Here is a 26,125-nt window from a genome sequence, read left to right as displayed (position 1 = left end):
ACTTATGTATTATGAAGCTTTTTGTTTTTTAAGCTATCTCTGATATGCAGCTTTCATATCTTGGCTCCCAGCAACGTTGAACCTCATTGTAAAGTCCCTTCGTGTAAAAGCCATCTAGTTATAACTCTCAAAAAATAAGAGGCTTGTCTCCTGAGGACAGCTCCATATTGCGGGCGGAGTATAATCCTTAACATTGTTTTTTTTGCTTTCAAATAGCTGGGGACAGTGAGTCAAGGAGTGAGAACTCCCTTTGTTTCATGTAGTGTGCGTTGCAGGGAAAGAATGTAACAGAGCAGAAAATGAAGAAAGACATAAAAGAATCTCAGCTCAAGGAGGTCAGATCCATCACAGGCTTAGCGTTGCCTTCAAAGATGCCTGGGACAGGTGGCAGTTCAAGACAATCAGAGGAGAAGCATCCGCTAGCGCTGAGATAAGGGATTCTTGCAGAATCCTGCTATCTGGTCCCAGTTTGCTTTGATGTAACTCTGCTAGAGAAGACTTCTGGGAGCAGGCTACCGCTTCCCTCAGTGATAGGCTGCTGTTGTTCAGCCTTTTAAGGTCTCATTACAGTGGTCCTTGAGGATTAATCCTCTTTAAGGTTTACATGGGAATGGTTTTGTCTGAAGGCCCAGCCAGGGACCTTGGTACCACCTGTACAAAGCATTATTGCATTCTTTCGGTCTATTTTTTTTTTTCTTTTAGAGTGGCTCATATTTAACAGTATTTGACAGAAAGTAAAACCAAACATCTCGCCTTTTTTGCTTCCCTCTTTGGCTATTACTGAGTTTTTGTTGAGCACAGCTTGAGCAGCCCCGTGCAGACATTGAACCATTAGCAGTAAATTGTCAGCTTCCGGTTACTCTACTTAGCCTGCTGCTTTTGGCAGTTTTCCTTTTTCTTCTCTTCTCTTTCCCCTGCCCCCTTTTTTTCCTCCGTAAAGAAGGGAAGTGATGACATTTGGCTTCAGAGTCGGAAATCATCCCATTGCTGTTTTACTCGTGTGCCTGAACTAGCGGGTTTTGCTTTAATGCCATTTTGCTCAGGGAAGAGAGTTCAGGTTATGGCATTGTTGTAAATCATCAGTGGTAATTTATTAAAATAGACTCATCTGCACATACAAAGGTTTGTTTATGGTAAGAAGCATTTGCCTTGTTCTTCAAGGGGCAAACCGTGCTTCCAGTGAAATAGCAGCAGTGCAATAACAAATGTGGGAATCGTGTCCTGTAGTTTGTGATGCAATAGGAAGCAAGCATTTTCCAGCTCCTTGATGTATTTTGTTGTTGGTACAGTTTCCACGTAACTCTTCATTATATATCTGCATCTTGAAGATGGAAAAAAGGCACGCAGCTGCAGTTCCAAACAAAGTGGCATATTACTCTGAACTGGGTTTCTTTCTTCAGTATTGTTCCTTGTTTCCCTAACTCAGGAAGGTGTTGCAGAGTCCACGTGATGTTATGAGACTCAGATGCTGGCTGAGTAAAGGGATGATGAAGGTTCGTGTTGGATAAGTGAAAACAGTGACCTTGACACAGGGGTAAAAGTGAACTTTCTGATCTGAGGGCAGTGAATAGCTTAAGGGATTCATCTCCACTTCACCATACAAGTCCTTAAGTTTAAGTTTCCTGAACTTGTATTAAGCAGCTTGATGGCCTTAATTCAAATTATGGAAGCTGGTTGTATATTGTATTTTATACAAACAAGCAAACAAAAAAGAATTCTAACTAAAAAAATTCAGCAGTATCTGCGAATTGAATCCTTTTGAGGTAAAATAAGGTGTGCCTTGTTGTTGCCTATGGAGTACTTGGTCAATGGTTATGTGGTGATTTTACTTTAAAAAGAAAGCAAAAGAGCGCCTTCACAAGTATTCTGGGTTGTTTTTCAAGTGTTCTGTTTGGAAGTTATGTGGTATGCTGAAATGTGCTTGTAATGCACATATAGCATATTAGTTTTCTTTACATATAAAAATATTATGGGAAACCCTATAGCTAATGCTGGCTATATAAAACTGTATGATTCTGTTATTAGCATATATATGGCTATGACCTTCATACACTTACATTTCCAAACTGCACATAATTTAAGAGTAATGCACATATTTAATTTTTACTGTATTTGTGAAGGTTGTTAAATTCTGCCCATACGAATTGTTTCCCTAATAGCTAATTCGGAGAGAGTGGGAGGATGGGAGAAGCAGAAACTAAGGGGGGTGAAAAAAAAGATTAAATAAAGTAAAGGCAATAAAAAATGTCATGATGTGAGGTGCTGTAGATCCCTTCAAGAAGACCTGTCTTCCAAAGAAATACAGGCAAATTCTTGGCAGCCTAAATTTATACACACAGACACACCTGTCTGATTTATGTATACACATGCTCTCAAGGGCTCTAGCCATAGTTTTGATACATGTATTGAATATGTATATAAATAGAATAATCTATGCTTGCCGTCTTCAAGATGCAAATATTTTGAATAATGTGTTGTTAAATTGCCTCCTCCTTTAACTTCACATTAGAGCTAGTTGTCAGCAAGTTGGACTTTTATAGTACTATTCCGTAGGTTGCTGATGCATTTCTGACTTCATAAAATACAGGGAATGTGAGAACTCTTCTTCCCCAACCCCCATGACAAATGCATGAAAATTGCCAGTTGTAAGTATTTAATTGAATTTAATGGCTTTTGTATAATTTCAGTGTAAGGTGCCATTATCAAGCATCTTTTCAAACTGAAAGTCAACGCTGTGGTTTAACAGCAGTTTGTATTACAGCACACGGTTCTTAAGTGTGTTTCAGGTGGAAAAATGTGCTCGGCTACACCAAGCCAGACTGTGAGCAGCTCTGCAAACAGCCCTTGCTCCTTTGCTTTCCCATCTGAAACACAAATGGCCTGGATGGGATGAAGGGGAGAGACTCAGCTTTTCAGGCAGTGTGATGGGAATTTGGTGCTCCTGTCCAAGGACTCAGCTGCATTGTCTGTAGCGAGGCAGCAAGCGGTCTTCTGGGCTGTAATGCTAACTACTCTGCTTGTCTTTTTCCAGGCTCTAAGGAATAGTGCCTCTTGGAGACAGAGAAGTAAAGTGTCCAACTCTCACACTGTTAGCAAATGTTACCATGGTATATGTACAAATACGAGGATCAGTATTTTCTAAATAACAAAAGTACCTAGCAATCAGTGAGGCTCAGCCATCCTGGAAGTTCATACCATAAAGTTCAACCATTCTTTCATTGTGAGAGGAAAACAATATATGAAGATGGAAAAACAAAACCAAACCAAACCTAAAAAAAACCCACGCAACAGGTTTTCACTGTTACATAAACCAAAAATATGGTAATTGATTTTGCTCAATAGGAGAACAGGCGTGGAAAACATAACTCTTGAAAATGAAGTTTCCAGAAAGTTATAATCAGCTATAAAAATAGAGTTTTGTAAGTCTTTATATAAATCTGCTACAGCAGGTGCTACTAAAAATCTGTGTCTATATAAATATATAGGTGTGTGTATATGTGTATATGCTTATATATATGCATATATATTTATATTACAAATTTCTTTAGGGCTTTAAGCATCTGATTAGCCAAAAAGTTTTCAATGGTAGGGAATTCTGTACTTTATATTAGTCGTAGTGGCATGTTATGTTTTTTATTAGTGAGGAATAAAACTGTGATCGAAGGTGATCTCAGGCTACTGCGTGTGGAACAGACTAAGAGGTGTTCAGAGTAGGTCTTACGTTTACACCATATTGTCTGTGTCAGAGTTTAGGAAGTACTTAACCAATCTGAAAAAGAAAACCAAAGGAAAAAAAGTAGTAACTGTATGTGTATATTAAGCATTTTCATATGTATATGGCATTCAGAAGCAGAGCACTGTCGTTAGCAAATAAAAATTTCTTTCAGAAGTGGCCATAACAGCTTTAGATACCAACGCTGCAAGAAGTAGTTTCTACTCAAAATATCTATTAAACATGATACAATCTGTGAGAACTGCAAGTATTTACTATTTAAATTGTTTCAGTGAATTTTAGTTACCAACTGTTGTGTTGAACGCTTAGTATAGATTCAAATTACATTTCCAAGAGTTTGAAGAGGCAAAAATAAAATGGATGAATTTCCAAGTTGTCTGTCTTCCGAACCTTTTAGGCTCTCCTTGTATGTAATTCCTTTTTCTTTGGTCTTCCTTTTCCACCAACCTCTTCAATTTTTTTCCTTATTTTCTATGAAATATTGTGCACACTCCTTTCCTTTCCAGTCTTAGTTTCATTCATGCCTGAATGGGCTACCTCTTTCCTGACTTCTCTGTATACTTTTCTTCCTGGCCCCAGGTTAAAGCCACATGAGATTTACTTCTCTTGTGTTCGTGCTGTAAGAAGAAAACCTCTTCTTACAACAAGGTCTTACAACAACTTAGGTCACTCTTATGTACAGAAGTACACGGAAGATCCTGTCCTGAGCTCACACATTCTGCAAAGCTTTCCTGGTTGGGAAAATAACAGCATGGCCTGTAAGACATAGCAAGGACCTGAATTGTGGCAGAGCAGAATCAAAATATTCAGGAATCTCTTGACAGGGTTTGGGCACTGAACAGGAGTCAGCTTAGTTCCTCAGTATCTATCCAAGCGCTGACTGCAGCTTAGGAGGAACATACAGGTCTTTGACAGAGGTGGCTAACAGGGCTTTTCCTTGATTTGGGTGGTGCAGCCTGGAACAGTGGGGTCTGGCCTTGGCCACGCAGGTGGGCAGAGCTTGTTCAGAGATGCTAAGGGTCTCATCCCGTGAAGTGCACAAACTGATCACAGAGCTGTTAGGGAAGCAGCCCTTCCCCACCAAAACCAGCTGAAGCCTTTCCGAGTATGTTCAGGATTAGATCTTACAATGTTCTAAAAGCAAGAGAGGAGATGAAGTACTTCTTAAAAATAGCTCAATTAGAAGTGATGCCAAAGTGATTTTAGTCCATTGTCTGTTTTCATTATTTCTTGGTACATACCCTGTTTTAACAAGGTGTAGTTTTGGGGAAAAGAAGGAAAGTAAATCTTTCCATCTGCTCAAGAAAGCAGTTTTCTAAGATATTAAAGGATTTGTTAAACATCATTCTTCGTAAATAAAGTCAATACACAGCTAGTAGTGGGGAATGTTTTCATTGTTGACCCACATTATTTTTCAAAAAATGAAGCAAAACTCCAGGAGTTGATTAAAAGAGGCTTCATGTCATGTGTTCCATATGAAATGCTATTTTTCTCTCCAAAAAGTATGCACAGATCCGTTTCATATTTGTAGCAACTGACAAGTGGAGAGGTTGAGATTTGCTGGAGATCTCCAAGGAAGTTTGTGGCAAAGCCACAAACAAAAATCTTTGTCTAATGTGCTAAGCCCATGCCTTACTAATTAACTAGAAAGACTTTCATGAAAGTGGATTCAAATCTCTGTTCCTAGCCTGGTTTTCAGTTTGGTTATTATTATTTTTTTTAACCCTTCATTTTATAGACACTCTTAAAAAGCCTTTTTACTGGTCATGATTTTTTCACACGAAGCTGTTTAAAACCTGAGGTTGGGCCAATAATTTGATAGTTAATGACTGTTTAGGCTGTAAGCATTGCTACGGGAGCCATGCAGAGTCAAACTACAGCTTGATGCAGCAAAGTAAATCTCTTCATTTTCAGAAGTGCCAAGCACTGAGAAGTTGTAGTGTTTTTTTTTTGTTGTTTTTTTTTTTTTTTTTTGAAAGCTCTTCAAGGCTTTGTAATTTAGAAATGAAGAATGCTTTCTTCAACATTGCTGAATGTCTACTGCATTCCTAGTAAGCTGAATATTTCTGAAGATTTCACTCTTAGAGTTTAACTTTGAGGTCTTTTTTTCTGAAAATCTTGGCCTCAACTTCCCGACTTGAATTTGAATATTTTTCTTCATGTGTATTTTGCCTGTATTCAAGGTGAAAGCAGGCTACGCTGCAATGAATGTGGTTGTTTTTGCTATGTAATGAAAGTGCAGGTGTTGTCAGGTGTGTAGTGAATGCAGCAGGTCTCAGAGGAGCAATTCTCAGCCTTGCCAGCTCTACTCACACCTATATATTAACATGATGACACATTTTCCCTGTTTATTGGAAAAAAAAAGTGTTTGAAAAATACTAACTCCTCCTTTCAGTACATTGGCATCTCTCAGCATTTACTCATATCATTGTATTCCACCAACAGCAGGTTGTTACAAGAAATGTCTTGAAGTTAAGCATCTCCTTAATTGTTGTCCTTAACAAGATTGATGTCCGTAATAGGGTGCATTTACGTATTGAGGCAGGACCTTCGGGTACCCCAACTGGGGAAAAGAGGAGTTTGTGTGGAGAGAGCAGTGCAGGGACCTCACGGGAAATTCCTGAAACGCTCACTTTAATAACCAGTTACAGTCACTAAGTGACAACAGTGGAGTTAACCTGTCTCATGGTTTACATAATGGTTTATATAATCCCAGCATTTATAAACAAGAAAATCAGTGGTTAAGGTGGTCATAAATCTTACATTACCCACACGGTAAATAGGCACATTATTCTTACCAACTTTAAATTACCTTAACTCGACCCCTAGTAACTGATAGTCGAAACTTTCATTTTTGGAGTAGAAAATCTGCTAAACTCAAAGTATTGGTTTGAAAACACCACACTCTGCTTATCTTAGCTGTAATGTCAAAATATGAAGAACTACACAAATATCTTACATGAAAGAGTAATAAATTAGTGTGTTATGCTAAGCACTTAATAAGGATATTATTCCTTAAAACCCTAATTATGAGCCATTGACTATGCATTAAATTTTAACAAAATTTATACAAGTCTGTTATAAACACTTCCCTTTGAATATTTGCTTTCAGATAAAATTAGGAAATGGAGAATATGCACCTTGAAGCATAAGTTTGATAACAATGTAACTGTAAAATCCCATCAGTTTAGGCCTCTGTTAAAGTTTCAAGTATGGGGGGAAGGTCTATTCATGGGTACCTGGTGAGGATAATGTACACATGTTCATTACAGAGAGAAATTTATGTCCATAGCCACTCCTTTCTTTGCTTGAGAATCGCTACGGTTTTGGAAGCAATGCCTTAGCTAGGTACGCTTCTGTCACCAGGCAATGTTAAACAGACTTTTGAAACAAATTATATTTGGAATAGGCAGTTTGGACTAACTTCAGGTGGAGTAAATCTTTCAGGGTATCCCTGGCGTTCTCCAAAATCAGATACCTATGCTATGTCTTTTGCAGGGGTCCTTTTTGTTAGGAAACACTTGGAAAGCAAACGTCTTCCAAGGTGACAGAAGTTCAGCTCAGACTTGAGCTTTGGCAAAGCTTTCGGAGAAGCAAATGCCATGAAGGAAGATCTTTCCCTTCCAAAAGACCCATCTGTTTTGCAGTTAAAGGAGGGTCCCACTATGACAGTAAATCAGTTGATCTCGAGTGCCATATTCCCACACACTGAATGAAGTGGTCTCTGAAGTAACTAGTGCTTGAGCCCACCGAGGCTTTACTGCTGCTGCTAAGCCAACATTTCAAACCACAGCAGTAATTTAACTGAATGTTAAGGAAATGGGTATTTATATATGTACCACGAAGCACAAAAGGTAGGTAATGGCAAGGTTGCGGTATCTCCTGGTTCCTTTCCAAAGGTGATGGTTAGTGAAGGCACTTAGGCACCAAGAAATGTTTATTCTTGATAAAATAGGGCAGGTAGCGTCGTGTTTACTGTCTGCTCATTTGCAGCAATTGCAATATGATATTTTAATTACGGGGAGTCTGTGTACATTATAACATCCATAAGCAGCAGGCATCAAGCAATGCTCCTGATTTTCTTGCCCTCTTTTGTTAGCGCTCTTGCTCAGAAAGAATAAAGGGAAAAAAAGAAAACAAACCTTCATTACAACCCTTCAAGAAGAGCCTGGGAAGGGTATAATGAGCAGTACTGCGCTGATATGTTTTAATAAATATTAGTTTACTGCATACCACAACAGAGAGCAAATACATGCAATTACTTGCAAATTTCTTCAGTGTTTGTACTTATAAATCTCTGCCTAAATCTTCCCAGCTGGGAGTTAGGCTAGTCTTTCTGCTGTGGAAGCAGGGCTTTGTTCTCATGTTCAGTTTCAGCTCAGTCTGGAATAATTCAGAAACGTATTAGATAGATTGCTGCTCCCAAAAGGCATAATGAAATAACCTTCACTCCCAGCCTTAGGGAAATAAGCACACAATCAGGGTTTGGGCAGATTTCTCGATTAAACAAAGAACTAACTGTGCACAAATTGCTCCATAACAATTTGTAAAGAGTCCACTTTATAAATTTCTTGCAGATGTAAAGCTGATATTTTTTAATCAGAATGGCAGGGCTGTTAAAGTCAAAATGTCTTCAACGTTTTCCCTTTGCTCCGTAATTAGTATCAGAAATATTTAGATTTAAAATGGGACTGGTAACACATCCTGGGTTATTTTTAATTTGTTTTTGGGAGTCAATGAAATGTGATGTCAAACCCAAGCTAAAATCTCCACTTAATACGTACAGTGAACTTAATCCATCTGGAATGGATTCAGGATAACTTTGTGCTGTCAATTTTTATTTTGTTTAATTTCATATGGTGTTCAGCAAAGGAATGAAAAGTTATTGCATTTAATGTTGTTGTGACTTAAGGTGTTCTACGGTCAAATTATTCAATAAATCAAAATCAGGCTCTGGCTGTAGCTGCTAAATGTTGTTTAGAATAGGATATTTAGGAGATTTTTAGCAGCTTTCCATCGATTGAACAAGACACGTGTCATGCAAAAAGCATGCAGTGTTTTGATGAATTGATGTATTAGATGGCAAGTCTAGGGACCCAGTAAACAGAACTTCTTATTTTACCGGCCTTTGTTTTTAACTGGAGAGCTTCTGTTGTAAAACAAAATACCACTCAAGTATCATTCTGATGCCTTAGTGCTTGTCTCTGACCCATGCCCTTACCCTCTGAAATCTCCCGACATTTAAAAATATGTACCTATTTTGTACACATTAGTTTGCCACTGATTACCTTATTGTTCAGCTAATTAGATGGTTCTGAGTCCTGCTCGCACCTAATTGTAAGAGGATATTGCTGCTGTTTGTGAAGAATGGCAGAGAGTCTCTGAATGCCCTTTCCTTGAAACATCACAACAGCTCCTTGGGCTTGTCTCCACGTCTCTGGCTCTGGTTCTCTTTCTGCTCTATCCAGATACCAGAGCTGAAATCAGTAGAGCTGCAGCCCCATAACAGAAAGCAGGCCCCTCTCTTTCCTATGTCGCACTGGAGAGGGGCTGCTGCGTGTGTATCAGCATAGCTATCATCAGACACTGATAGGTCCAGTTTCTACAAGCTTAATGTTCAGTTTCAGATTAAAGAGACATGATTTAAAAAACAACAAAAAAAAGGAGCTTTCCTCAAAACATATGCACTTACTTGCCATAAAGCATGCTGCTTTCTAAATAGCTGTAGTTTGCGTCGTACTCAGCCTGCTGCTGCCTGGGCCAGCCCTGGGAGACCAGCGGTGTCTGCAGGCCAGAGAGCTGCTCCTGCAAAACTGTGGCTGAACTTACAGGATGTTTGGTGTTCTCACACAGAACATCGTCTCCTGGAAGTCCTGAGCACTGACAGTAAGTTATGGATTGGGCGGATTATAACCTGGAGGCTCTCTGCACTATTTTACCCTTTGTGGGTAACATACAGACCCAACTGGCCTGATAGCACCTATCCCTTTCAAAGGAAATGTGAGAGACGTAAGCAGGAAGCCTAAAACCTCTTCCTGGACACACTTAGGCTCCAATTCTGTTATTAATTTATAGCTGTGCAAGCTTAGCTGTGGTTTGGGTGCATATTACAAATGGGGAGATAAAATGCATGTATACATTCTTGCTGAAGACTGGACTTCATATACTTCTGCTTAAGTGCTTAGCACACACGCTCACCTTGTGTACTTCAATGTCTAACCTTGTGTGTCAAACATAATAGAAAAATACCAAAATAGGTTCAGGAGGGAGGAGTGCTAGAGCTGCTCATTGTAAAAGGAAACAGTGAAATGGTAACCGGCATCTTGAGCTAAAGAGGAAAAAGAGGCAACTGAATTTACTGGGAGTCATCTTATCTTTTACTCTGCTTCGTGTTTGACAGGACCTTCTGACAGCTTTTACCCATCAAGCAGATATGAAACACTGTTCAAACTACTTATATTCTGATAGCTGAACCCAGGGTTAGGAAATGAACTTTCAGTTATAGTGGACGTTTAATTAAATACAGTGTCGTCCTGCCAATAGAGAACTAGCAATTGCTTGAGGTGCTCTGCTTTTACACTAGAGAATCTGCAGTGGCATGTTGAACAGGAAGGCCCAGCTTGGTTTTCTTTTAAAATTGCATTTAAATGTACACTAGATACACATTCATCACTTTAATCTAAACTCTACTGTAAATTAACATGTATAGCCTCTGAGATCATACACTTTCACAGAAGTACTCTAATGAAACTTGGCAGCTTTCGCCCAGTAACATCATTTGTTCCATTCACTAGCAAAAGCAGACCTCAAACAAGTCAAAACTGTTTTCAGTAATGAGTTCCATTATTTTTCTTTATGTTTTTGGAGTCTCAAAAGCCTCCTGTCCTGTGTCTTTATTTTACAATAATTCAAAAAAGCATGACAAGCCTGCAGCTGTATCAAAGGAAAGCTTTCTTATGTAAGATCCTGAGATGTTTGTCATTTACAGTAACCAAGTGTAGGACTTCAATTAGCCTGAGTGACTTGTCAGTAAGGAAGCTTTCTTCTCACAACTGGTACATTAGCTGCTTGATGTTCACAGATGCTGTTACAAGTAAAGCTGCCTGTCGCGTGGATGATTCAGTTGTAGTCTTTTGCATCCTCGGTGATACTCACGTGACGCTGACTTGAAAGTCAGGTGCTAAAGCTAGCTAATAAATGTAAGGGTTTTGTCTGAATTCACCATTTCTGTTGGCCTCGTGTAAAAGTGCATGCTATATATCGTAGATGTACCACTAAGTCCAGGCTGGTGAATGACTTAGTTACAACCATCTGTTATCAAGCAAAGGATGTGACTGCTCAGTTTTCAGGGTGGGGGGAAGGAGGGGAGAGGTATGAAAATTGGCATTCTGTATTGCTCCTCTGTAAGGGAAAACCAACATAATCCACTTTTAGCTGTCTTAACATATAACAATGGCAGAAAAAGAAAATGATATAGGAAGGACCCATGCGTGCAGCCTAAAAAGTCTGTGTGTTTGGGGGAAGTTACAGCAAAATTTCCATGCAGTTGATCTGTTGCATGAGCGGTGATGTTTGCTGTGGTTGCAGTTTGCTCGTCATCCTGTTTAAATGAAGGATAACCCAATTTATTCAGAAACAAACCATTCCTTTGCAGAGGCTTCAGTTCAGAGTTAACGTCTCTCAGCTCAGAGATCTGTCCTGAACTTGCAAGGAAGTGAGGAAGAGAGAATGGGCTGCTTCACTGCAACTTGGGTCACTTAATTTATACAGATATAGCATTTCTGCTGAAGAGGGTATTGAAAGAAATACTTTAGATCTATCCTGTACCTAACTGCTCTGCTTAATTGTGTAGGTGCCACTAAGGAATAAGAGACATTTGAAATTTCATATTTTCAAGCAAGTTATTTTTCTTTTATTCTGATGACTGTATATCATGTCTATAATTCTATGAATTGTAGTGGCAAGGGAGAGAACGACAGTTCTAGTATATATGTCTTCCTCTTGAAAAATATGACCTGATTCAACAGATGACTTGATGACCTACTGAAGTCTTCCGCAGAAGTCAGTGTTGGTCTGCAAATAATCAATAGGTCAGCTGATAGGTTTCAGTATGTCTCTATGGATTAACCTCATCGTGTCTTCTGGATCTATTCTGATGAGTTATTCAGTTCCAAGTTTTTGGAAGCAGGATCAAATGCCTCAGAGGAGGAGGGAATTTGTCTTAATAATAGTCCTTTGTTTATTAAATACTTCTTTGTGTGTGTATAAGTTCTTGAGTAATCAAGGAAAAAAAAAACAAACAGAACCTTAGTAGAACCGTGCTGATGTGATCTTGGATTTACAGCATGGTTGGCGTTCCCACCAATTAATCCATGTTGCCTAATAGAGCTGTGTTATAGACTAGTTAGAAAGACAGGAGAAGATACAAAGCCCCTCAGTAGAACTGAAAGCGTCTTTCTCATAGCAGAAGAAGAGGAATGTCCGTTCCACTTTCCAACTATTTCAGACTTGGATTGTTTCTGTTCCTATTTGTTTTTCTTTTTTTTTTTTTTCTTCTTGGCTTCTGCTCACTTTGTGCTTTATTTCTGTCAGACCTTTTTCCTTCTCTTTTCATACAGCGTCTGTGCAGCATACTTAGATACTGATTAATGGGAACCCTGACTCAGAACACCTGGCTGCAACGAGCCCTTCATTTAACAGTGGATAAACCAGCAGACTTTAGGGCAAAGAATGCATGTACCTCATTCTGGTGATCAAGTTTAAACAACAATCTCTTATATTCAGCCCCCCATCTAGGGAAAAATTGATAATGTTTGCGCATTTATTGTCAGCTGCTTTCAGCATGGCTCTCTGCAGTGTCCCATGGGTTATATTGATGTGTCTCTTTTTGTCTTCATTCTCCGTGATCCAGAATCCATGGGTAGCTCCCTCCTCCTTTTGTGAAAGAAGCTGAAGATGCCCCACGTGTTTTTTCTGGCTCTACCTGTGTTTAGTTGTTTCCGCATGGAAATCAGAACCAACTTCTTGATGCTGGGCATACCTCAGCTGCCCACATTTCTGTTGCTTTAGACATGTATGTGTATGTCTAGTATTGCAAGGCTTTCATTACGTGGTCTTTTTTTTCTTTTTGTTACTTTTTTTCCTTTCTCCTTATAGAGAAGCTATGGTTGGAAGATCAAGGCTAAGAATTATGATGAACATAGTGAAGGGAGAGCAAGCTTGGTGTGACCGGTGTAAGAAGTTACCTTGAGTTTTCTATTAGGCAATGGTGGGAGTTGGAAGTGTGCAGAGAGCAGTCCAGGACACACAGACACCTTCATTAAGATGGAGTGAATTAGTCCTGCAGGTACTTTGGTCTTTGACTTTTTTTGTCAGTATATTAAAAACACGTTCGACTGACCAAACACTAAACTTTTGGATGGGTAAACTTAGGTGTGAGTCTTCTCATCCAAGTGCCTCGTCTAAGACACATGTAAAGCAGATGTAAATACCCTTAAAGAAACAGAACACCCATGCTGGGGAAGAAATGTGTCAGCATTCCAGATGGCAGTCTTGTCCCTAACCTCTCAGATGCCCATTGTGTATAAGCTGTTCTCCCAGTTTATGGTTCACATTTTGCTAGACTAAGTTTTCTTGTGGAGCCCTTTTTGTATCTAGTTCCACATTCGCTGTAAGTAATAAGGAATTCCGTCTGTGTTCAAGCTTTTATTTCACTAAAATTTTCACTTTAAACTCTTCTTGCAATGAATTCTACTGCACTGTATTGAGCATGCATTTTTTTGGTCCTTTTCTGTAGCTCTTCCCCAAAAGTTTTGAAAACCTCATAGTTTCTGTCCACAGTCTGGACATTTCCTATGGCTGTGTTTGCTTCCACTGTATGTATAGCCATGATTCCTGCTGCCTCTTGCAGGGTCACACCGTTGTCATTTTGTAAGTGCCTTCTTGAAGGATTGTTTCTGCTCTCACCAGCAGATCTGAGGCTTGTTACCTTTGGTACTTTGTTTTGTTTTCCTTCTAGGAGTTGAATTCTAGTCTGGTTTGGTCTAGTCTGCTTTCAGAAAGGCAAATTCTGTTTTTGTAAGTTTTTGTAAGTATTAATCATAGGGTGTTTTTGGAGCATCTTATCTCAAATTAACTATTCTCCTCTAAACCTGCATGTTTAATTCACCTGTCTCAAACCATCAAGAAGTTAATGTAAATCCTTTCCCTCTTATGAAGTTGTTATATCAGGTAGTATCTCTCAGAAGTTTCTTAAGTTTCAGTAGTCCTTACATTTCTGTAGTACAGTTGTGTACTTGCACTTTTTCACACATCTGTCAACTATAAAACATAGCCAATTCTTCTGACCTAGCAATAGTTAACTTTGGCCATAAATATATGTCAGGGTGCTTCTAGCATGACTGCTAGTCAGTGGTTAGGTAATCAGCCATGTACCATGATGCAGCATTCAGGTAAAATTCATTTGCAGTTGGGAATTTGAACACAATGGATGTTCTCCAGGATGTCTTGGGAACAACAGGAATTGTCAGGAAAGGTGTTTGGAGAAAAAAAAAAAAACACACAAACAAACCAAAAAAAACCACCACCTGATAGCAAAAGCAGGCAGAAAATAGCAAAAATAGGCAGAAGTGATGCCTGCCCAATAGCCTCTAGAGAGCAGAGAGGATCCCTGGTGAATGAATGAATTTGGAGAATTTGGCCTTGGCTTCTAGGGGAGGATTGTAGTGCTACAGTGTTGGGAGGAAAGATGGATAGAATAAAGTGGGTGTGAAAAAACAAGGCTAAAACCGGTCCTCTGCATCGAGGAACCCAAGGACTTCTTAATGTCAGTAGGTCTTTTCCTATATCCAGCAGACAAATAAATGACAGAAGACAACAGGAGAGGAAGTGGCCTGATGTACTCTGTAACAGAAAAATATCATATGAAGAATGATAGTAGGTTTCAAAATGTATCATAGGTATCAAAAGGGGCTCTTGAAAGGAACTGTCATTGAACTTGGAGATGGGAGCAGAAGTCTTGGTTTGGTAAGAAACAACTTGGTGGATGCACTGAGACAGCAGTCTGCATGACCATAGTGAAGTGATCGGTGTATCTGTAGTCCCAGCTACCTTTATAGATGTTTTTTCTCAATAAAACATCCATTTAATTTTAGAAGCATGGAGTCTTCTTAGTCTAGCTGACATCACCTTTTAGAATATAGCATGATACAGCTGTTCAGCATGGAAAATCGGATGCAGCTGGTTGGCTTGAAATGAATTTATTCTGAACAGAAAATAAGAATGTTTTTATTGGTGAATGATGGACAGCATGTACACTATACCCTAGCTAAGTATACACAGCTTATCAGATCCGTCTGGAATAATGATAATGGTTATATATATTAAACAAACAAACAAACAAACAAAAGTGTACCAGAAGCATTAGTAACTGTCAGGGCCTGAATCTATACTTCTCTTTAAATAATCTTGCTGAAAGGATATATATTTTTTTCTTTTTCCCTTTCTGTGCTTGTACTCTTAATTGAATGAAAAATTAATTCATGCAAGATGGCAGGGCAGCAACAAAATATATAACTGATTCTGAAGGTAAGATATTTGAAGCAAAATAAATTATTGCTAAGAAATTCAAACCCTGAAGGAGGGATTGAAGAGATGCGAGGATAACTTTGGTTTATGTGGCTGTTGTAGGGTTCTGTCAGCCAAGCCCAAAGTGACAAGTTGTTGACTCAAAAGGCTGTGCAGGAATGTTAAATGGTTATCGTTATTTAATACTTAAGCTCTATTAAGTGACAGACTCTTCTTTACATCTTCAAAACACTTTTCAAGCACGCACTGGTTTGCAAGGCTGGAGGCTGGCCCTTCTTACAGGCGGGCCTCGAGGTCTTAAATCCTGCAATGGAGCTGAGCTGGGGATGGGGGGAAGTTACCAAGGGTTTCTGTACAGATTGATCTCCGCTCTTTGTGGCACAGAGCTGGTTTCAAGTAGGCTGGTTTACTCTGGGGGTCACGGGCTGGTGAGAAGCCCCTTTTTACCTGTGATGACTGAGGACTGCTCATTTAGAAAGCCTGTATGAAGCTGTCAGTGTGAAAGCTAAACAAACAGCTCCTGGGCCCCCACAGGGTAATCCTGCAACTTTAATGCAGGTTAGGAGAAACCTAAAACCCCTTCATTCCAGGGGCCAGGACTGAGTTATGTTTCAGTGTTGGTGTTCACCCTGAGTAAAGGCCGTTCTCTTATTTTCATCTTTTGTTGGGAGCTTCGCCGTTCTTACTAAACAGTGAAAAGAGCACATTTTCTAATGGTCTTTGTTAGTACAAAAAATTATCTGTCATTAATGGTGCTGTTTTGATTTGATAGTGTTTGAGTAATATATAAAAACATACATGTATTTGGAAATCGAAGGTGAAAGTATACCCCTCTTGAAGTCAAAGGCAGCTTCCCCCTGCATACACATGCACGTTCACTTTTAGGGAACTATGACTTCTGGAAATCTATGACTTGTGTACTCTGCTGAGGAGCCTAATTTTAGGCCCTTCTCTTTCTGTCTTGGCTCTAATTATTGTCTATTGCTTTCTCTTAAATTCGGTCACTCCTTTGAGCTCTGTGGAGCATTCTGACTAGTTTTGCTTGCTTTGTTTTGCAGCTAACTTTCAAATTGCAGTAATCTGTTTTACGTTACGTGATTGTTTCAGCTTAGAATATCTCCACCGCACAATTCACGTGCTTTATAATTAAGAAACGATTGTAATGAAAAACCAGATCCAAACAATGAAAGGCAAGGACAAGACTTGATCACATGTCTAGGGAAAAACCAGCAACAACCCAAACCTCACCATATTAAAGCTCTAATTTTTTTCATCTGTTCAGTTCATTGTTTTGATCATCGGATGTTCTTCTTTCCGAACTTGTTTTGCCAATGATACAGTAAAATATTTATGCTTCAAATGTGCTTTGGAGAAACTAGTTTTTGCATCACCTGTGAAACCATTTCTTAGACCTCTCCTAACATCCTTTGCTGCCCCTTTATGCTGGAAGAAGAAAATGTTAGCTCGGCAGAAATCAGCATGAGAATGTAAGACAGTTAAGGTACATTAAAGTCTTTTATAGTCATAAATTCAGAATTTTTCACTTAAAGGGCTTGCATTTTTTATGAATAGATACTTGGTATATAAAAGTGGAATACATTCAGCACACTATGAAAAATATCTTTGTTAAGAAAGAAGGAGTCAGGCTGCTAGAAAATACCCGTAATACTAGGAAAATATCAAATTATGTGACAGTAGTTGCACATTTTTGAAGCATGACCAAATAACATATCACTCGAAGCATTTCCCTACCCTCTTGTTGTTTTTTCCCCCCTGGAACTCAGAGGAAATGGATACTACACACCCACCCATTCACAAAAATCCTGGCGGGGAGCCAGCTTCCCTCTCTCTTCATCTGTGAGCCAAGCTCCAGTCTCCGTTCCCCTTCTCCTTTCTTACTCCTCTTTGCAGTTGCTGCCTGACAGATTTGTACCTATTTCAGCAACAAATGAGCTCTATAAGACCCTCTCACAGAAGTCTCCTGATAGTGCTCATTATCCACACAGATCCTATTCCCCTATGTTTCCAAAAACTTGCATTTTTGCAGGCCTCTGGCTGGTTGCATTTTTTTTTTTTCTTTTTTCTTCTTTTTAGCTGTTATTTTATTTCCCGATTCTCCTTCAAATTTCTGCATGTTCTTGTCTGTCATTTCAAAGTGTCTGTGTTGGCATAAGCTGCTGCCAACAAGTGCGGGGAAAAAAGAAAGTTCAAAAGCCCTTGCACACATCCGTATGCCAGATCTTTGCCAATACCTCTTCCCCAGCTGGTTTGGCAGCAGAAGCAGTACCTGTTATGGCGGCAGCGGCGGCTGCAGCCGCTCCAGATGCTGTGGCTGGAGCGGTGTGGCAGGATTTAAACACACAGTGCAGCACGCATCTGTGCCAGTGCCTCGGGGTTTGAGGCTGAAACTGTCAAATGAAAAACAGTGTGTACCGAATTGTCCCCATAGTAATTCTCAGCTGCTTGGGGAATGTGGATTCTGGATCATGGCCAAACTCACGATATTTTTTTTTTTTTTTTCCATGTTGGGGCTAACACCGCATGAAGAGTCGCTGGGATATTAAATAGAGAACATTGGCTGGAAAAGCTCTTCCCGGCAGACACCTTTATATTTTATTTTATTGGCTGGAAACTCCCTGGCTTGCTTTAGTCTTGAGTCTGCTAAGGGATGGCAAGGCCTGAGCCTCCACAGCTCCACAGGAGGGTGGATGTGTCCGTATATGACAACGAATGCCTAACACAGCCGTGCCCTGCGCTAGGTGCTGGCTCTGCTCGTGGCTGCCCTGTAAATGATGAGGAGTCATCATTGGAGTGTTAGTGTAGCATCCTGCCACAACAGGGCTTATTCCCACTTACCTTCAGGCTGTGGGGTCAGCACAGAGCCTGTGAGTCTCTCAGGTGGTGTGGCTCTGGTTGGTGCTGGTACTTGTGCCCACCGGTGCCCAGCTCGGGTGCTGATGCCCCGCGTGGTGGACTCTGTGCAGACTGCCCCAGCTCCAGGCTCACTGCCTGGGTAAACAGGCCAGGACTGTGGCTGTGAATCCAAATTCTGTATTAGCATGGCTCTGCTGTTGCTGGTTCCTGGAGGCTTTGCCATTTCTGGGCTGAGGGAGCATACCAGGTCTTCTTAATGTGACTTGCTTGTGGGAGACTCAGCTCCCAGTTCTCAGGAGGTCTTCTCCATCCAGAGGTGTCCATATATGTCGGTCACATCTCGTTTGTGCACATGAAGTCTTGGCAGGCTCCATACATGTAGCAAATGCCCCTGGTCCTGGTAGAGGTGCTTTCCTTAAAGAACTGCGCACACACAACAGCACTTAACCAACCTGAAGCAACCTTATCAAGCTTCTTCGCGTGTCAGGCCTCCATCAGGCTCCCTGATTGCTTTTAGGGTCTGGTGTGTGCTTTGCTGGGTTTGTGTAAGCAGGATGAGTAAACTGGCTTCTGAGTCAGACAACCTCAGAGCACATAGAGCTGGTCGGCAGTGCAAACCATTTGTGTCCCATTAACGCAGCTCTTGTTACAGCGTGGTCCTCAGGCTCCTCCTCACCCACCAGCTCAACACGCGGGAACAAGGAGCTTCCTTGTGCTCAGGGTGCAGAGCGTCGAGCCAGAGATCGCTCTCTGCTGCCGTCACGTGCACAGGACAAACACCATCCGCCCCGAGCCAAGTGCTTCAGTTAAGAAAGACCTTAATTGCGGATTACTTACAGAGGGTTTGCTGACCCCCCTCCTTCCCCCCCCCCCCCCCCCCCATTATGCCCTTCTTGGAAAGGGGGAGAGGAGGGAGCTCGAGACTTGTTTTCTCTCCAAGCCTGTGTTTGAAAAGGAGAGTCTCCCTTGGTTTTTTTCTTTTTCAAAAAGCAAATGCTATGCCAAATTTGTAATCAGATACAAATAGGAACGAATGCCAGAAGTGAAGGCAGCCAAAGGGAGCTTTTCATCTTGAGAACTGCTTTCCCACCTGGCCAAAAAGTCCCTGCATGTGCCTGGCACGATGGTTCAGCCCTCCCTGAGTCTCCCAAAAGGGCCTGCCTAGTGCTCAAGTGTTTACCCTGAAATCCATTCAGTCCTGGTTCTTGCCTCACTTTGGCCTTCCCAAAATCTTTCAGATGAGAGGGAACAAAAGGCGTGTACCTCTTGTCATGAGGATTTACATGCCACTTCTGCCTAAAAAGCAACTTACAGCCCGAGCACTCTAGGAAGTGGCTTCGCAGATTTCCATCAGAACAGACCAGCCTTCTGTGTGACGGAGGAGGTGGTAGATGCTGCTCCTTTTGAAACATCTTCTGTTGGTCTCATCTTCCACTGTGCCTCATCACAGGATTGTTCACTGTGTCACAGTTTAAGGTCTGGTGTTGGCAACTGTCTCTGTCGTGGGTTCACCCCCAAGTTCTAACCGTGATGTACAAAGGAATCTACAGGCCTGCTAAAAACAGCTTTCTGGCTTCCACCTGCTTTAACAATTCGGGGCTGTTCAGCAAATTGTGGAGTTCCATTTCAGTGAAAGGAAGAAAATGCTAAATATACTTGTCGCTACTTTATAGCCTTGGTCATGTTTGCACATGAGAAAGGGGCAAGCCCCTCTTAATTGCTCTTGGCCTGCACTGAAAGGCAACTTGTGCCACCATTATCGTAAACATCAGTGAAGTATTGCCATCTCATTTTGACTAATGAGAATATGTCACCAAGAAGAATCTAAGAGCGCAGACTATTGTTGATGCCAGTTGTTCACATTCTGCTATCAAGAAAGCTGCTGAACTCAAGCATGATTGAGAGTCTCTCAAGGATGACCCTGGGCTTGGGCATCAAGTAAGAGGTCATTTTTTTCCAAAGACATGTCACCCCAAGTTAAACACTTGGAAAAGACAAGCCCTGGTGATCTCTCATGGATCTAAACCAGAGATCTGGATTTCTTCAGTGCATGCTTTTTCTGTGTTTCACTCTTTTAAAGTACATTCAGAAGATGTTTACACGAGTTATTGTCTTTAGCTCATTTGAGGTTTTTACTGCTGCAGTATGGGTAGATGAAATGAAACTAATTAGAGACTGCTCAAGTAAAGAATATAGTAGAAGTAAAACTTGCAGAGAAAGATGGGCTGATGGGATTTTCCTGTGTTCCTAGGATTCTTCTCTATACTTGTGGTTTAGAGAATGGGGGATTTCCTTATCTCTGAACTGACTCTTCCAAAAAGCTTGTCCATTTGTGGCAAGAGGGTAAACTAAATCTGGAGGGAAAGCTGTAGTCAGTTGGTTGATGTCTGAGATGGAACTTAGTTTAGCTCTGGCACCTTTGAACCATCAACTCAAAAAAAAATGTGTTATTTGGGTAGGCATAACTTCTTACAGAAGCTGAGATCATTCAGAAATAAAATTCAGTATGTGTCAGTTAAATACCTAGTCAGGCCAGTGCATCTTTTCCTTGTTTCAGCTGATCAAACAGAAGGAAGAATATGATGCGTACGTGCAAGCTATTCTTATTTTGCTATCATCAATAATATATAGAATAAATACATGAAAAAAGGGAATAGGGAATGTTGTTGTCTGTTTTGTAGCTTACAGTTATTCCTACCAAAGATTCTGTAAAAACAATGGATAGGCAGTTTTCAGCTAGTAGCTGAAAGTGCGAGGGAACAAAAAACTGCAAGAGAAAACTGTGGAATGCTGTAAAAAAAAAAAGTTCTATGGAAATGGTCTGTTTCAAGTTGAAGATTGGGGAATGTCATAAACAATAAATTATTTTTTTCCCTTTTGTATTAGAGAAGCCTCGGGCCATAAGCATCTTGAAATAAATGGATTTTTTTTTTTTACCCCTTTGAATGGATCAGAGTTGCTTGAAAAAATCGTATTGTTTGTACATAACCCACAAGAGCAGCAGGGTTTAGATTCCTATTTTTAGCATCCACAAGTTAACCAACTTGGTACGCTGGGAAATCCCCAACTCCTGGCACCTAAAGGTTAATATTATCAGCTCTCCAAGAACTGGTTTAGAAGATATTTTAGTTCCATTAGCTCAGCTTGTGTTATCAGTTGTAATAATAATAGTAAATTTATTGCCTGTATTATCATAGCCCCTCAAAGAAATGGATAAGACTGTTATTTTCTCTAGTTCATGCGGAAACTTAGGGGGTTTTATTTCCACTTTAAACCTAAATTCAGCTGTTCCACTATAATGCTCAGAAAGGATCTTTCTACCTCTCATTTTTTAATAAACAATCCTCAAAAACACAGATTATAGCCTTAAAGCACAATGTAGAAGAATACTCAACCCTTGACAGAGAGGACAAATAATACCCTTTGTACAGGAAGCATCTATTTAGACAAATAAAAATTATTGCTATGTGTGTTTTGCAATTCTGGTATTGACCTGTACAAAAAAAGTTGAAGATAGCCACGGTTAAAACATACAGATTTTAACGCCTCATGATACTGTTTGGAAAAAGGATGTTCTGTCCTGACATCACCAAGTACCTAACTGCTCAAGATCATAATTTGGTGTATATGAGCATGCAAAACATACATACCTGTTTGATGATCCTGTACCAACATGTGTGCTCATGTGTGTTTGTGTTGGCTCTTTTTGTTTGCTCACAGGTTATGAAACCCGGGGCTTTCTCATTTTCCAGCTTTTCTCTGCAGCCACAACAGCTGGAAACATACGTGTGTTGTTTTTTTTTTTTTTTTTTTTTTTAAAAAAAAAAGAAGGCTGAGATTCTTTCTTAGTGACATGATTAAAAAGGCTGGAGCCTTAAGAAAAAAAAAAGGAAAAGAAAAACAAGAATGATGATAAAATCACAAGAACTACATTGAAATTAATGATAAAACTCTCATTGACTTAGTGGGACCTGAGTTTCACCCTGAGTATGTAAATGACTGGAAATTACGTTTTCAGTCTCTACAAGACTGAAGTTGCAGTTGCTTGGGTGTCCTACCATTCATGTCCATACTTCACAATAGTCGATTTACAATCCCATTAACAGTAGTCCTATCTATTCCTTTCCTCTTGATGTGACCATTTGAGTAACTTCAGTGCTCTCATGGCTTGTGAACACTTAGCTCCCAGCTACGTGCCCTCAGGCCCTACTGACAAATTTTCGGAAGGATTTTTAGATTTTAGTTGGTTGGTTTTGCCTGAGGATGTATCTAAGAGAGTCCGAGCAGTCCGTAGTTCACTCTTTAAGGGTGTGCTAAAGCTGTGGAGATAGCATTGGTTGTGCCTTACCAGTGATGCCCAGAACGTGCGGCCTACGGCGCTGGCTTTTTCCTTCCTCCTCCTTTCCTGACTGCTTCTTGGGTCTGAGAGTACGTGGGGAGCTCTTGAGGAGATTGAAAATCTCTGTGCAGTTTTTCCAGAAAGAAAGAGCTTAGTGCTTTGTCTGGCAAGGCGCATTGTTGATGAAACAACTTTCCCTCTTTTCTACGGGCCTCTGCCCTGGCCAATTTAACAACTGGGTTAAATACTGAGAGAGGTGGGGTAACCTTGCCATTGGTAAGGGGAAAAATTTGATTCCATTTGTAGAGCCAAATATGCCAAAGCATAGTACCAAAGCAGCACTGCTTTTCCAGTTTAGCAGGTTTAGCTTATATTATTGGATTGCTACTGAGTTAACTGTGCCACAGCTCACCCAGGGCTGGCAAGGAACATTTTGGGTTTTCTCTCTGTGCCCGTGCAGCCGCGGCGATAGTCATCGGGGGCTTTCAGCCCTGCGGATAATCTCCTCGGGGTTATCATTTACTTACAAACAGACGTGTGAAGTATTTGTGGAAAGGCTTTTGAAGCCCAGTTCCACATGGATGCTGCCGGGGCTGCCGACCGGGCCGTGTTGACACAGGGGCAGAGGATTTCTCTGCCCGGTGTGGTTCTCCTCAAGTGCTAGTATTCTGTGGCTAAACTGTTTGCCTTTCTAATGAAGTGAACTGTTTGTTTGAAATATGTGGTAGAAGGTATTTAAACAGAGACTAAAGTAAACTTTCGGGCTGTTCAAATAAGCCATGCATATCTGGTTTGTGAAGTGAAGGAAAACAATTTGGCTGCAGCTTACCTCTGGGAAGGGCAGTTAGGGGCTGTTTGAATAACAAACTGCGCTGAAGCGGATGTTGCTGCAACCTCTCGCAGCCCTTTGCGATGGCTGCTGCTCATGCAGGCATGCCTCGGGATGTTGCCTCGATGGAGAATTTGAAATTATTGTCATTATTTAAAACGGGGATTTATTCATTAGCTGTGAAAACTTGGGTACATTTATATTTGATTAAAACCATCCCAATTAGACAATGGACTGTTGAGAGCCAACATATGCTATTGCCTTTATAACGTCATTAGTAACCCAGAGTCCCCACTTTGAAATAAGATCGTGCCCAAGTACGCAGACATCTGTTTCTGCCTAGCCAGATGGAGGTCAGAAACATAACTTAAACTGCTAATCCTCATTGTGGAGAGGGGAACAGGAATCTGAGGAAGGTAGTAACAAATGAACTTGGATCCTGCTTCTGGCAAGGCACGAGGTATCAATGGCTGATACAATGCCTGGAACATGCACTGCATAGATCTTGTAATAAGTTTCTGCCTAACCGCAAGCACGAGTTCAGAGAGCAGAGGAGGGCTGGGAGAAGTGATACTTTCTGTGGTTACAGCACTCGAGTTCGTCTCGGAGAACCTTGCTGCTATTCCTGACGCTGCCACGGTTTTGTCTAATGGGACTGTTAGTCAGCTAATACAGAATGCTGCTCAACAATGACTGGCAAAATGGAGATCTTGATCATAGCAAATGCTTTTCGCCCCCTACTGTAGCACAAAACAATTAAAACCAGTCATGTGGGGAGTTCAGGAGCAGAGATTTCCAGCGCTATCCAACAGGGACCATATGTTTCCATCCATCATTTATATTTTTTGGTGAAGAAGAAAGCTCCAAGTTGGTTGGCACTACAATGCTCCATCCTCTGGCATTGTTCACCCATGCATTCTCCTCAGGAATAAGAGTAATCACAACACTTCAGACTCCTTCAGTTCAGCGTAGAGATTAAAACAAACAAAAAGTCCTTATGCTCCCGGAGTGCAATAAATATGCTAGAATTTCAATAGGATCCAAACAAGCAACAATGGTAGCATTAAGAGCTGGCGAACCCTTTGATGTTATTGACCAGAAAAGGACTGCTGTCGTCTCTGTCACGAACATTTAAACTTTTGACCTCCAACCTTTGAGTCAAACAGCTTTTCCATATGGAGTGTTACTATACCTCTCCAAGTGCCACTGCATTTAGTAGAGCATCAAACACTTCACTGGCGGGAAACCGATGCTTAATGTGTTGGAAAAACTCCAAGACTGCCAAGGGGTGTGACTGAGCAGAGCTGTCTCTTCTTCTGCTGAAGGGTAAATGAAGTCCCCGGTGAAGTCCCCCGTTTTCCTGTAGCCAGACTGCACTGAGATGCAGAAGGGAGGACTGCTGCTCGGTGGGCAGGGCACACACATCTCAGTTATTTTTATTACCGCCGTGTGCTTGATGTTAGCCGCAGACCAAAGCCCTGTTTTGGGCAGTGTGCTGCACAGCCACGGAACTGAAAAATTTGCTCTTACAGGCTTGGGAAGTCTTCCTACTCGTGCCTCTTAGAGCTGCAGAGGCCCCGCAGGAGGCAGCAGAGCAGCCTGCTGGCGTCCCATGGCTCAGGCACTGCTCTTGGCGAGGCTCTGGCTGAATGTAAGGGGAAGGGCTTTGCAGCCGTCTTAGCTCTGAGGCCAGGACTGCACAGAGCACGAGAGGCCAAACTGGCTCACACCAGAAGTCTGACATCCGTTCCAAGCAGTGACCAGAAGCAGATGCCCAGGCATTTCTGTAGGAACAGGGCAGGTGGTTCTCCTCCCCTTGCACCCCCAAGTACTCTCCCAACTCCCAGTCACTTGCAGTCCAGGAATTTCCTGGCCTGGAAGTGGTTTCTACATATTTGGACCCCTACTGCATTTCTCTTCTGTGAGTTTCCCCACGTTCCCTTGAGGCCATTGAAATGCCCAGAATCCGTAGCCTCCCGTGGCTGCTGGCAGGGTGGCAGGGAATGGTGGGCTGTCTGCCTGATCCTCATTTGGCTGTCTTTCCCCTCCACTGGCTCTTGGTGTCTCCTAATATCATCCTTGGCTTCTCCTGAAGGATGTAAGGATGAGAATAAAAAGCAGTGACTTCCTCTGCAGTGCTCCCTCACTGCATGGCAGTGCAGAACAGTCCCTTCTCACTCCTCTCACATTTGTGGGGTTGTGGTCCACCTACCTCTACTTTTTTCTCATCTTGTCCCTTAAAAAACAATCTGAAGAACACTGATGTCCATAGGCAGGTAATGTAGCTTTGCTTCTAGTCAGCCTGGACTAAGGCAGGAGAAGACAATGTTGCTATAATCATCTATGTTAGTGACAAAAAGCTCAGTTATGGGCTGGGGCCCTATAGCAGCAAGTACCGTAGGCACAAAATGCAAAGGTGGAGACTCCTGTGAGGAATTTGAACATGCTTGTGTGCTTTTGCTGTGTAGAAAGATCTTTGCGAATGTTGAGGGCTGTTTTGCCCACTATGATATTTGTATGCTTCTGCCTGCTCACATCTGGCTTCTTCCACATTCCCTTTTCTCTCTTTAATGGCACCATTCATCCTCCCTGCTGAGACTGCTCACGCAGTCCCAGCAGTGAGGTGTGTGTGAGCTGGACACGGGCCAGGCAGGAGAGCTCAGGAGATGTGAGTGAATGGATGTGACCCGGCACAGCGTGAAGCTGTGGGTACGACTTCACGAGGAACTTGCCGTGCCTTGTGGAGACAAAAGCCCTATGGTGG

At 41.3% G+C, this 26,125-nt stretch overlaps 1 protein-coding gene across 4 annotated transcripts in view; it reads left to right on the top strand.

Annotated features, from left to right (window-relative positions):
- GLI3 (GLI family zinc finger 3) overlaps window positions 1-26,125 on the top strand; it is a 217,507-nt gene that overhangs the window by 83,550 nt on the left and 107,832 nt on the right. The window lies entirely within an intron of this gene.

The sequence above is a fragment of the Anas platyrhynchos genome, chromosome 2, assembly GCF_047663525.1.
Source record: "Anas platyrhynchos isolate ZD024472 breed Pekin duck chromosome 2, IASCAAS_PekinDuck_T2T, whole genome shotgun sequence".
In the NCBI taxonomy this organism is placed as follows: domain Eukaryota; kingdom Metazoa; phylum Chordata; class Aves; order Anseriformes; family Anatidae; genus Anas; species Anas platyrhynchos.
The sequence above is the reverse complement of the archived record's forward strand: the minus strand, read 5'-3'. Positions and strand labels throughout refer to the sequence as shown.